At 42.6% G+C, this 10,446-nt stretch overlaps 1 protein-coding gene across 2 annotated transcripts in view; it reads right to left on the reverse strand.

Moving 5' to 3' along the window:
* Nucleotides 1-9,040, reverse strand: part of SUPT20H (SPT20 homolog, SAGA complex component) — a 68,305-nt gene extending 59,265 nt beyond the window's left edge. For both annotated transcript variants that reach the window (XM_075199012.1, XM_075199011.1), the window contains exon 1: nt 8,946-9,040. The gene's annotated coding sequence lies outside the window, so the exon portion shown is untranslated. The remainder of the gene's footprint in view (nt 1-8,945) is intronic.
* Nucleotides 9,041-10,446: the final 1,406 nt, after the last annotated feature.

A 10,446-nucleotide genomic window follows, 5' to 3' on the forward strand; every position in this document is an offset into this window, starting at 1 on the left:
AACAATAGAACGGTGCTGTTGCAGATTTAGATGGTTTAACTTTACTGGCTGCAACTTTTACTAAATACATTGCTTTATATGTCTGGCTTCCATCCAATGGTATATTTATATAATCAATCTTGTTGCCCTGGGATACAACAAAGCTCTGCTGCTCCCTGCAATAGATTTAACTGTATCTAGGAAACAGCTTTGAGTCGTATCCCAGAGCAACACATTACCCTTTTCTCAATAAGAAGCTAAAACAATACATGTAACTAAAGAATGAGACACATGTCTGTAATAACTTATCTGTAGGGATTTTAAACAAATCTGACAATAAACCAGGAAGGAGCTCTGGGCCCATCACTGATGTAAAGAAAGACTGAAGAGCACAGAAGAAAGCCAGGGAAGGGGAAGGAAGCAATTTAAGAAGCATTAATTCTAAATTCCAAATTCTTCTAATATAAATAGGCATCTTATAATGTTCACAAGCACATATGTAAAAGTTCCCATACCATGACAAGAGATAGAATATTAGACATTTTATGTAGACTTACTAGCTGTAAACAAGCTATTGTCTTCAACCACTTCAGGCTCAGAAAGATTCTGTATAGTATTAATAGAGCTACAGAGAGAACACTAGTGTGTAAAGGAATAAAGGCCTCCATTATGATCAAAGCCTCGACTCAAGTATCTTCAATTCTGTCAAGTTCCTTTATGTCACATTGAATGGACTTTTGATGAGTAATTCATGAATGTGCGACCTGAACATATAAGGCTGATACAACTAAACAATAAAACAGAACTGGAATTAGAACATACAAATTATTAGTAAACTGAAACACCGATGTGCAGTCAGGTGTCTCAAAAGACAATGTGGGGTTTCCAAGAGCTGCCTATGATCTGTTAATGGTAAGGACAACTTATGATGCTGCAAGTGGGGTAACCCTCCCACGAGTAGAGCCAACCATCACAGAAAAATTCCCAGTATTGACCGATACAAGGTGTTATGTGGCCAAAATGAATGGAATGTGTATCAATTCTCTTATGGTGTAAAAGAGGAATACAGTTAGAGATACCAGTTTGGACAAAAAGTAACAATAGAACAAATATGTATATTAAAAAGATGATCCTTTACTCAATCTTGAATACATAATGATATGTGGAGAATAATAAATTGAGAGAATAAAAAAAGACGAAGTGTAAACCAAACAAAATGAAGCTGAAAATGACAAACTAAAGCAGAGACAAATAAAAACAATACAAAATATAAAAAATCTAAATACAAGGTAAAAATATCCAATGAATATTTTTTTTGATTGGATATTTTTACCTTGTTTTTGTTTTACATAACACCTTGCTCATACTCTATAAGTCAATACTGGTACGCTGAGTATACCCCTTTTTCTGTGATAGGTGTCTCAAAAGAGCCAACTGGAAATAGTGTCATGATAATGAAAACTCATAAATGCAAATTGAAGTTATGTTCAAACCCACTTGGGGTAGATTATACTTGCCAACTTATTTTTTTTCTCCCCTACAGGAAGGTATAGTAAAACTATGCAGGGGGGGGGAATCAATGCAAATTATTTAATTTTTGCCCCACCCTCATGATGGGGCGACAGTGTCGCATAATTTCCTTGTGGGGTTTGCCAAAATGACGTACTGCCATCCCGCCCACTTCACTAGGAAGTGGGAGAATGGCCTGCACTCCTGGGAGTCTGGGAGCCCTACCCAGAATTCGAGAGCCTCCTGGAAATTCCAGGAGAGTGGGCAAATATGTGGTAGATTTATCAAACCTTGTAAAAAAAAAAAGGAAAAGTGATCGTTTATCAAATACATTCTAACCAAAACCAAAAGAGTAATAATGAGCTTAAAAATATAGCAAAGTATCTCTGATTTTATAGCATTGAACTCCACACAATTCCATTTTTGTTTGGGGGCTATTCAAAATGAATGAACCGATTTCAATATGCAATATTTTATTAAGGAAAAGTAAAACAAAACTCCAGCCAAGTCACAAATATTCTACTCATAATCAAGTTTTGCTTCAAACCCATTATTCCTCTGATGGCTCCATATAACAAGATCATGCACTCAAGCGGTCATATTGTGAAAAAGATTATTATGCATAAATAATAAGACTGGGAGGAGATTGGGCATTAACGTAATTATAAAATATACTACAAACAATGAAACTCTAGTGCATGGTAAGCGGTGAATATTCCTTTGGCAATATAGAGCAGGAGGTAAGAGGAATGAGAACATATCATGTAAAGGTTTAGAAAGCAACTGGATATTTTATAGACATCTTCATATTAAATCTGCCTGCTGTAGATTTCAAATTACAGGTATCAAAAACAGAGAATACTTTCTATATTGTATGTAACCAAGATGCTCTAGGGTTTGGTACAGGTAAGCAGAGGCATTGTGATTTTTTTTTTCTTTACACTGCTACGGAATATGTATTTTAATCCACCTACTTTTGTGATGGCCTCTACAGTTTATTTGGTCCCACCTACACAAGGCCACTTTCCTATTTTTTACAGGACCACTTTAAAGTTCTCAATCCGCCCCTGGCTGTTCCACACAACTAACAACACTCCTGTACGGTAGTGGCAGTCACAACATATGCTGACATTATGGGTGAGATTCAATTGCCGGCGATGTCGCGTGTGAACACAGCACTACGGACATTGTCGGCAATTACGGTAGGAATCTCCGCTCATTCTTCCTCACACCTATAGGGGGTGCAAGGAATGAGCGGAGATCCCAGTCATAACATCAGTGTGAGCTGTCTCCACGGACATTCCAGAGACACCTCTCTACAAACAGAACCCCCCCTCTAAGTGATTCAAACTGCAATGCTGAATCTCTATTAATACTGACAGCTTAAACTATCCTCATCACATCATTACTCTAATGTCAGGGACTGCCAGCATGAAAAGTAAATTCACACAGGCAGTCTGCATCCCCTGACATCAGGGTTTGAAGCAGCGATGTGGGGGTGGAGCGGGGGGGTCAATGTGGCATCTCTAACTGTGTGAGCAGAAATTCATGCTAGCAGTTTGTATCCCCTGATGTCAGGAGATAATGCAACTCTATCCCAGTGAACAATACCACCATCTCATCTGTTCCCCAGCTCCGCTGCCTGGGCATCACCCTCGACTCTACCCTCTCTTTTGCCCCCCACATTCAAACTCTTGCCCAATCCGGTCGCTTCCAACACCGCAGCATCGCCCACGTCCGGCCCTTCCTATTTCAGGATACCAATAAAACCATTATACGTGCACTTCTTGTGAGGACTTCTTGTTATGGTACCTCTGCTGGAGAAATGCTGTAGAGTTGAAAAAGAGGAGCGACCTGAAGCATTTAAGCTGGGTACACATTACAGAAAATGACTGCAGAAGCAATGTCTGTAACGATTTTACCAATGACTGAAAGTCCTTATGAGCAGGCAGATTTATATGTACACACCTACACAATAACCCTTCAGATCTGTGCTCTTCATCTGTCATAACCATCTGCTGAAAGGATTGTGCCTCTGCACACTGTATAGAGATCTGCCTACACTGCTGTTCATGAGAGCATACACACTGCAGAATTGGCATTACATCATTCCATTGTTGATAGTGATTTTTATAAAATCAAATGATACGTTGTGCTTTGGTACTATAAAACATGATTGTGGGAAAGTACACACTAATGCAATATCGGACCTAACAGTTGTTTATCATGTGACTGACACGATAATTTGTTGAAAAACCTGTAGTGTGTACTCAGCTTTGCTCACAGTGAGATGGCTGTCAATTGGGTCAGAGTGTCAAACATCTCTTATTCCCTTTGGGCATAATGCAGTCCCAACATAAGGCTCTTGGTGGCCTGTTCTGCAAATCAGATCTTCTTATGTTGATCAAATTTCATCAGAGTGTCCCAAAGAGGCGGGAAGACCACCAGGCAGGTAAGGAATTTGTATTTAAGTGCCACATTTTAGAAAGTGAAATTACCCTTTATGAACCAAAAAAACAATGCCCAAATCCTAAGGGCTCAACAAGGTGAAAACAGCTTCAAAACGAAAAAAAAATAAAAATATCGGGGTTCATAGTGCAGTCTATAGATCTATTCACACACACTGAATTTGCTTGTGGTAAAATCTGTAGCACATATATCTTTTCAGTAACATTTTTTCTTTCATTTTGACTAATAAGTTGTAATATTACAAGTAGCAGCATCTCATGTGGGACTGGTGGCATAAAGTTGATGTCTATTCTATAAATGCTGTTGTTCCCTATTGGGGCTAATGAAAACAGTGATGAAAATGTTCTATCATCCTTAGTTTGTAACAGGTTGCTAAGCAATAATACTAAAAAAAAAATAAAAATAAGTATTTGGAGACTAAATATATTTTTCAGCTGAGAAGCATTTGCCTTTTTCTTGCTGGAAACTTTTTCAGACATTTTATTTGCGTCTGTAAGCAGGAAGTGATTTATAAATAGGTTGTTTTGAAAAACAAATAAATCATTTTCCATTATCATGTCTACAATCTACCAGTCTTTGGACAAACAGTTAATGACAAAGGCCAAATACTACAAAACATGTCTAAAGCTATGTACTTATACTCTATTTGCACATTTTTTTTTCAAAGGTAAACAATACAATTGGTTTCCACTTATTAGTGAATCTGTAGTGAAGAAAAGACCAATTCATACCTAGGGGCATATTCAATTAGGTTTCCGGTCCGCGGGAACACGCCGCAAAGTCAATCCACAGTACCGCAATAACGTGGATTTTCGTGCGCACCCCATTGGGTTGCATAGGAAAATCTGCGTTATTGCGGCACCATATTACCGTCAATACTACGCAGGTTCCGCGGTAACGCGCATTACCGTGGACCGGAAACCTAATTGAATATGCCCCCTAAAATAGATCATGAAAAAAAAAACAATATCCATCATCTCTCTCTCCATGGCTAGGTACACACTGGTGCGTTTTCGGCCAATAATCGGGCAAATCAGCCAACATAAGACCGTTCGGTCGGCAGTTGGGTTAGTGTGTATAGGGACATGAAGGTCGAAAGTCGTTCCAAAGTGTTCATTGTCGGCTCGTTTGGTTGGTCGTGATCATGTAGTGTGTATGCACTCATGCTCACGATTTCCATAGAGTTTACAGAGTCCGCTCTTTTCAGCCGATGCTAACGATGAACGTCCCGGTGAATATATGTAGAGAGAGCTCTAGAAGGAATAATTAATTTGTTCGTTCTGAGACAAAATGTTTAGTTTCAGAGTCACAGAAGCTAACAAAATTCATGTGGGTAGCGATTACAAGGCGGTTTTAATCAGTGTGACAATAATGAATGAATGAATATTGTGCTGTCATTCTCAGAAGACTAGAGGACCAGATGAAGAGCACAGATCTGAAGGTAAATCCTGTCAGTGTGTATGCATGAATCACCAGACTGATCGGACTTCCAGTTTAGGTACAATCGTTTGAGGTAACACGTCGGTCGGAAAATTCTTCAGTGTGTACCTAGCCTATGTCCAAAATCAGAAGATTCCCCAATGATCCCTTATTACTGAGTATGCTCAAAGTATTTGTGGAAATGTTTGCTCTGGTAGACTCAAAAATAAGCAATATTAAGAATCATTGCACAAAAGGAGTGGTTGCATATGCGTGCGCAGACTTTACTGATCAGATCAAAACCAGAAAATAATCAATCCTTGAAATCAATTTCATTTTCATGTCTATACACTGCTTTACAACACAATTTATATGATAATTAAATTTAACAATCAGCTTAAGGTGTTGAAAGATTATTATTAATTATTATTAATTTTTATTTATAGGGCGCCACAAGGTGTCCGTGGTGCCGTACAGGGACAAAAACGAATTACAATACAAGGTGAGACAGCACAGTACAGTAAACATAAAGCACAGTAACTCAGTAAGCTCAATGCACAGCTAGTGAGGGCGGGGGTAGTATCCGCAAATGACGAGGCCCAAAAGGAGGGCGCGGAAGACAGGGAGACCCCCAGAGGGGGGAGGAGGGCCATCGAGGAGGAGGGCAAAGTAGCTGGAGAGCAGAGTTAGAAGTGGTGGAATCAGGAGGAGAGATGGCCCTGCTCAGAGGAGCGTACAATTTAGGCCCCGCCCCCTTTCTGACTTCTGAGGCTGCCGGCGGCTGCACAGTATGTGCAGGTCCGTTCGGCAGGGACAGTTGCTGCCCGCCCGCTCTGATTATTATTATTATCGTTTATTTGTTAGGCGCCACAAGGTATCCGCAGCGCCGTACATGGTACAAACAGTAGACTATACAGGGTAAAACAATACAGAACAATAAACACAAAGTACCAGAACTTCAGAAACTCCAGGTAGGCAAATACTGTAAAGACGGAGCGGAAGAACAGGTCTGGAGACAGGAGGGGAGAGGGGCCCTGCTCATACGAGCTTACATCCTAAGGGAGGGTAGACAAAATCAGGCACAAGAGGGAGCCAGTGAAGCAAAGGGGAGAGAAAAAGGAGCCAGTGAGAACCAGAAGAGGTGAGAGGTTAAGTGGATGGTTGGTAGGCCTTAAGGAACAGGTGAGTTTTAAGTGCCCGCTTGAAGGAGCACAGATTGGGTGAGAGACGGATGGAGCGAGGGGGGTCGTTCCAGTGAAGGGGGGCAGCTCGGGAGAAGTCTTGTATTCTAGAGTGGGAAGAAGTAATCAGAGTGGAGGAGAGGCGGCGATCATTGGCTGAGCGCAGGGAGCAGGCGGGAGTGTGGATGGAGAGGAGGTTAGAGATATAAGGGGCAGTAGAGTGGGAGAGAGCCTTGTAGGTGGTGGTGAGGAGTTTGAAAAGGATTCTGTAGGGGAAGGGGAGTCAGTGTAAGGCAAGACAGAGAGGGGAGGCAGAGGAGGAGCGGCGTGTGAGGAAGATGAGTCTCGCAGCCACATTAAGTATAGAGCGGAGGGGGGCGAGGTGGGAGTAGGGGAGGCCAGTAAGGAGGAGATTGCAGTAGTCGAGGCGGGAGATGATGAGAGCATGGATGACAGTTTTGGTGGCATCTTGAGAGAGGAAAGGACGGATGCGGGCAATGTTACAGAGTTGGAAGCGACAGGCTTGGGCAAGGGATTGAATGTGGGGGGCAAAAGAGAGAGAGGAGTCAAGAGTGACTCCTAGGCAGCGGAGTTGGGTGACAGAGGAGATAGTGGAGTTGTTAACAACGATAGAGAGGTCATGGTGGGAAGGGCATCTGGGTGGGGGAAAGACAATGAGTTCAGTTTTGGAGATGTTAATTTTAAGAAAGCGTGAAGACATCCAGGAGGAGATGGCTGAGAGGCAGTAAGTTATACGAGAGAGGAGGGAGGAGGAAAGATCAGGAGAAGAGAAGTAGAGTTGAATATAGTCAGCATATAGGTGATACTGAAGACCGAATGAAGAGATGAGAGCTCCAAGGGAGGAAGTATAGAGCGAAAAGAGTAAAGGGCCAAGAACAGAGCCCTGAGGGACTCCAACAGGGAGAGGGGAGGGGGTGGAGGAAGAACCAGACGTGGATACAGAGAAGGAGCGGTTAGCAAGGTATGAAGTGAACCAGGCATGAACAGAGCCAGAAAGGCCGAGAGAGAGAAGAGTATGCAGCAGGAGGGGATGGTCCACGGTGTCGAAGGCCGCGGAGAGGTCGAGGAGGATGAGTATGGAGTAGTGACCCTTGGATTTGGCTGGTAGGAGATCATTAGTAACACAATCAGAGCGGGCGGGCAGCACATTGTCCCTGCCTGTCACTGCCGAGCGGACCTGCACATACTGTGCAGCCGCCAGCAGCAAGCCCCTGCTAAGGGGGGCGATTGCTGTCCCCCTGGATCCGCCACTGAGGCCTGCACTATCAACTGCTTTATTGTATGTATATTCCTAAAGGGTTGGAGCTGAAAGAGCCTAGAAAAAAAAACCGGTCCAATTACTGTAAATTCAAACTAACAACATAACTGCTGAATCACAAACCAGAAGAAAACAAGGGCCCTTTACTTAAATTGTAAAAGTAAAGTAATGATTTCTATTGACTTCTGGTTCAACATTCATGGGGCCGGTTTACAAAAGTGGTCCCTACACAACGACATATGAACAGATAATTTAAGCATTAAATAATGACTCTCCCCAAACCACTATCATCAACATTTATTTATATAGCGCCAGCAAATTCCGTAGCGCTTTACAATTGGGAACAAACATTAATAAGACAATACTAGGTAATGCATACAGACAGAGAGGTAAGAGAACCCTGCTCGCAAGTTTACAATCTATAGTATGGGGCTGATGCAGAGTTGGGCGCAATTGTATTCACTAAAAAAGCCGCAATTGTGACCATAAGAAAAGCAGAAAGATACATGCAGATCTGTACCAGAAGCATATTTATACCCTGTTTTTTTTATTGCTTTTTTTCAACTGAACGTGGAGAACTATAGATTGTTCAAAAATACACTATTAGGTTAGTTAGCATCTCATTAAATTACCGCTAGCATGAGTGTTTATGCGCCTGTGGGATGGGATTAGATTGCAAGCTCCACTGGGACAGGGGAATGAACATTGTAAATGAATAAACGTTATCTGACTGTACAGCACTAAACAACATGTTGGTACTATACAAATAAATGACAATATCACATCTGATCTGGTATAACAATAGCAGCCCATCATACACTCAGTATATGATAAAATACTGTCCGGCCCTGTTGTTAACCCTATAACCCAATAATCCCATTGATAGCTAAGAACTGATCAGTGTACAAGGACAGCTATAAATGCACTTTGCTGCTCCACCAGCCTACACAATAGGGATGTATGAATGAAGTGTCTCCGGCAGCAGCTAGTGAGATAATGGAAACAAAACCATATATCACGGACTGACCCTAGCCCTGTGCAACCGACTCGACTTCCCCCATCAAATGATTATTAATTGTACCGCCCCAGTCCCAGCGGGCGATGCTTACCTTCAGACGGGGACCAGCCGACCCGATTTCCTGGTCTGCGATGCCCGGATCTACCAAGCCTGAGGAGGGACAGTCTACAATACAGATAAAAGACTACATTTCCCGTCAGGCTCTGCGGCGAGCAATTCAAATTCCGCAAGTTTTATTTAACGTGGGGGAGGTGAGACAGACATCAGTGGGAATAGGAGGAGGGTAATGTAGTGACGCTGTATATTAGAGCTAGACAACATATGGCTTGATGTTACTTGAAGGAGTAAATATGTGTTTGCTGGGAACTTGGAGCAACAACACAGCCGTGTGTATGACTGCAACAGTTCTGTTACTGATTGTATGTAATGTGTGCTGGCTATTAATAGCTTTAAACATAGTCACTACTTTGACCCTAGTAGTAACAGAGTTTAGTGCATATTTTACAAATGTGAATAGTTTTTGCTTATGAATTTAGAAAGAGTTCCGCAATAGCAATACCAGAGTTATTCTTTAGTATCAGGCTGTATACCCGTGAGACCCCAAAACCTGAGTACTCCAGGCTGGCTTTATGTATAAACATATATAAATATAGGTGTATACACATAGCTATATTCATCTACCTGCTTGGTTGGCTGTGGTTACATTTGTTAATTGTGTTTATAAATAAAAATAAGTGAAAAACACATAAAAAACGTGCTCAAGGGTACGCTTTCAGACCCTCCTCAAAAGAGGAAGGGTCCCTTTATCCCCGACCCCCCAGTGCCAGAAGGCCCCTTAGGGGAGCAAGGGTCTTCAGACCCCCTTCGCCGCAAGGCTAGGAGGGTCCCTTTTGCCAAGGGTTCCGCCGAGGCTTTCCCCTTGGCACCAAAATCTTCTGCCTCCCCTAAGGGGAGACCTCAGATGGTTCAGGGAGGTGGGAGCCACTAGGACCACACCACCCCCCCTAGATCTTAGGGGATCGGACCCATAAGGGCACCCGTACCTTCTCCAATCCATTGAAAAAAAACATATAAAAAAGTCAAAGAACAAACAGTGTAGAAAAATAAATAGTGACCGTGCTAGACAGCCCCAGCCTTCCAGCTGAGATGTAAAAATTTTTCCTGCCAAGCCAGAAGGCCAGGGCAAAGGAAGTGAGTGAGCTTAAAGGTGGAATTTGTGCAATGTGCCTTAATTTCAAGTGAGGGTGACCAGTCCCCAAGTGACTTCAGGCACCCTGGGTCACCACTCCAGGGGCACTTGTTCCAGGCTTTCAAGCTACCGGCCTTCTGGCCAGACCAAGTTCTCCCATGGCCCTTTCAGGTGGGCGATTCCCTACTTGGACAGGTACTCCTGCAGGGAGAAGTGACATTTGAGAGTTATTTGGTGGTTGCCGAGTGGTGAGAGAGGGAGAGTGTGCGATACACAGGACCGGTGAGAGAGATCCCTGGGTCTGGTTAAACTGAGAGCGAAAAGATAGGGACAGAATGGAAATTGGACAAAGTGATATATAAGCAGATAAAAAGGGAAGACAGTGGAAGAAGAGAAGAAGTGA

Source organism: Mixophyes fleayi, chromosome 2 (genome assembly GCF_038048845.1).
Source record: "Mixophyes fleayi isolate aMixFle1 chromosome 2, aMixFle1.hap1, whole genome shotgun sequence".
Classification (NCBI taxonomy): Eukaryota; Metazoa; Chordata; class Amphibia; order Anura; family Limnodynastidae; genus Mixophyes; species Mixophyes fleayi.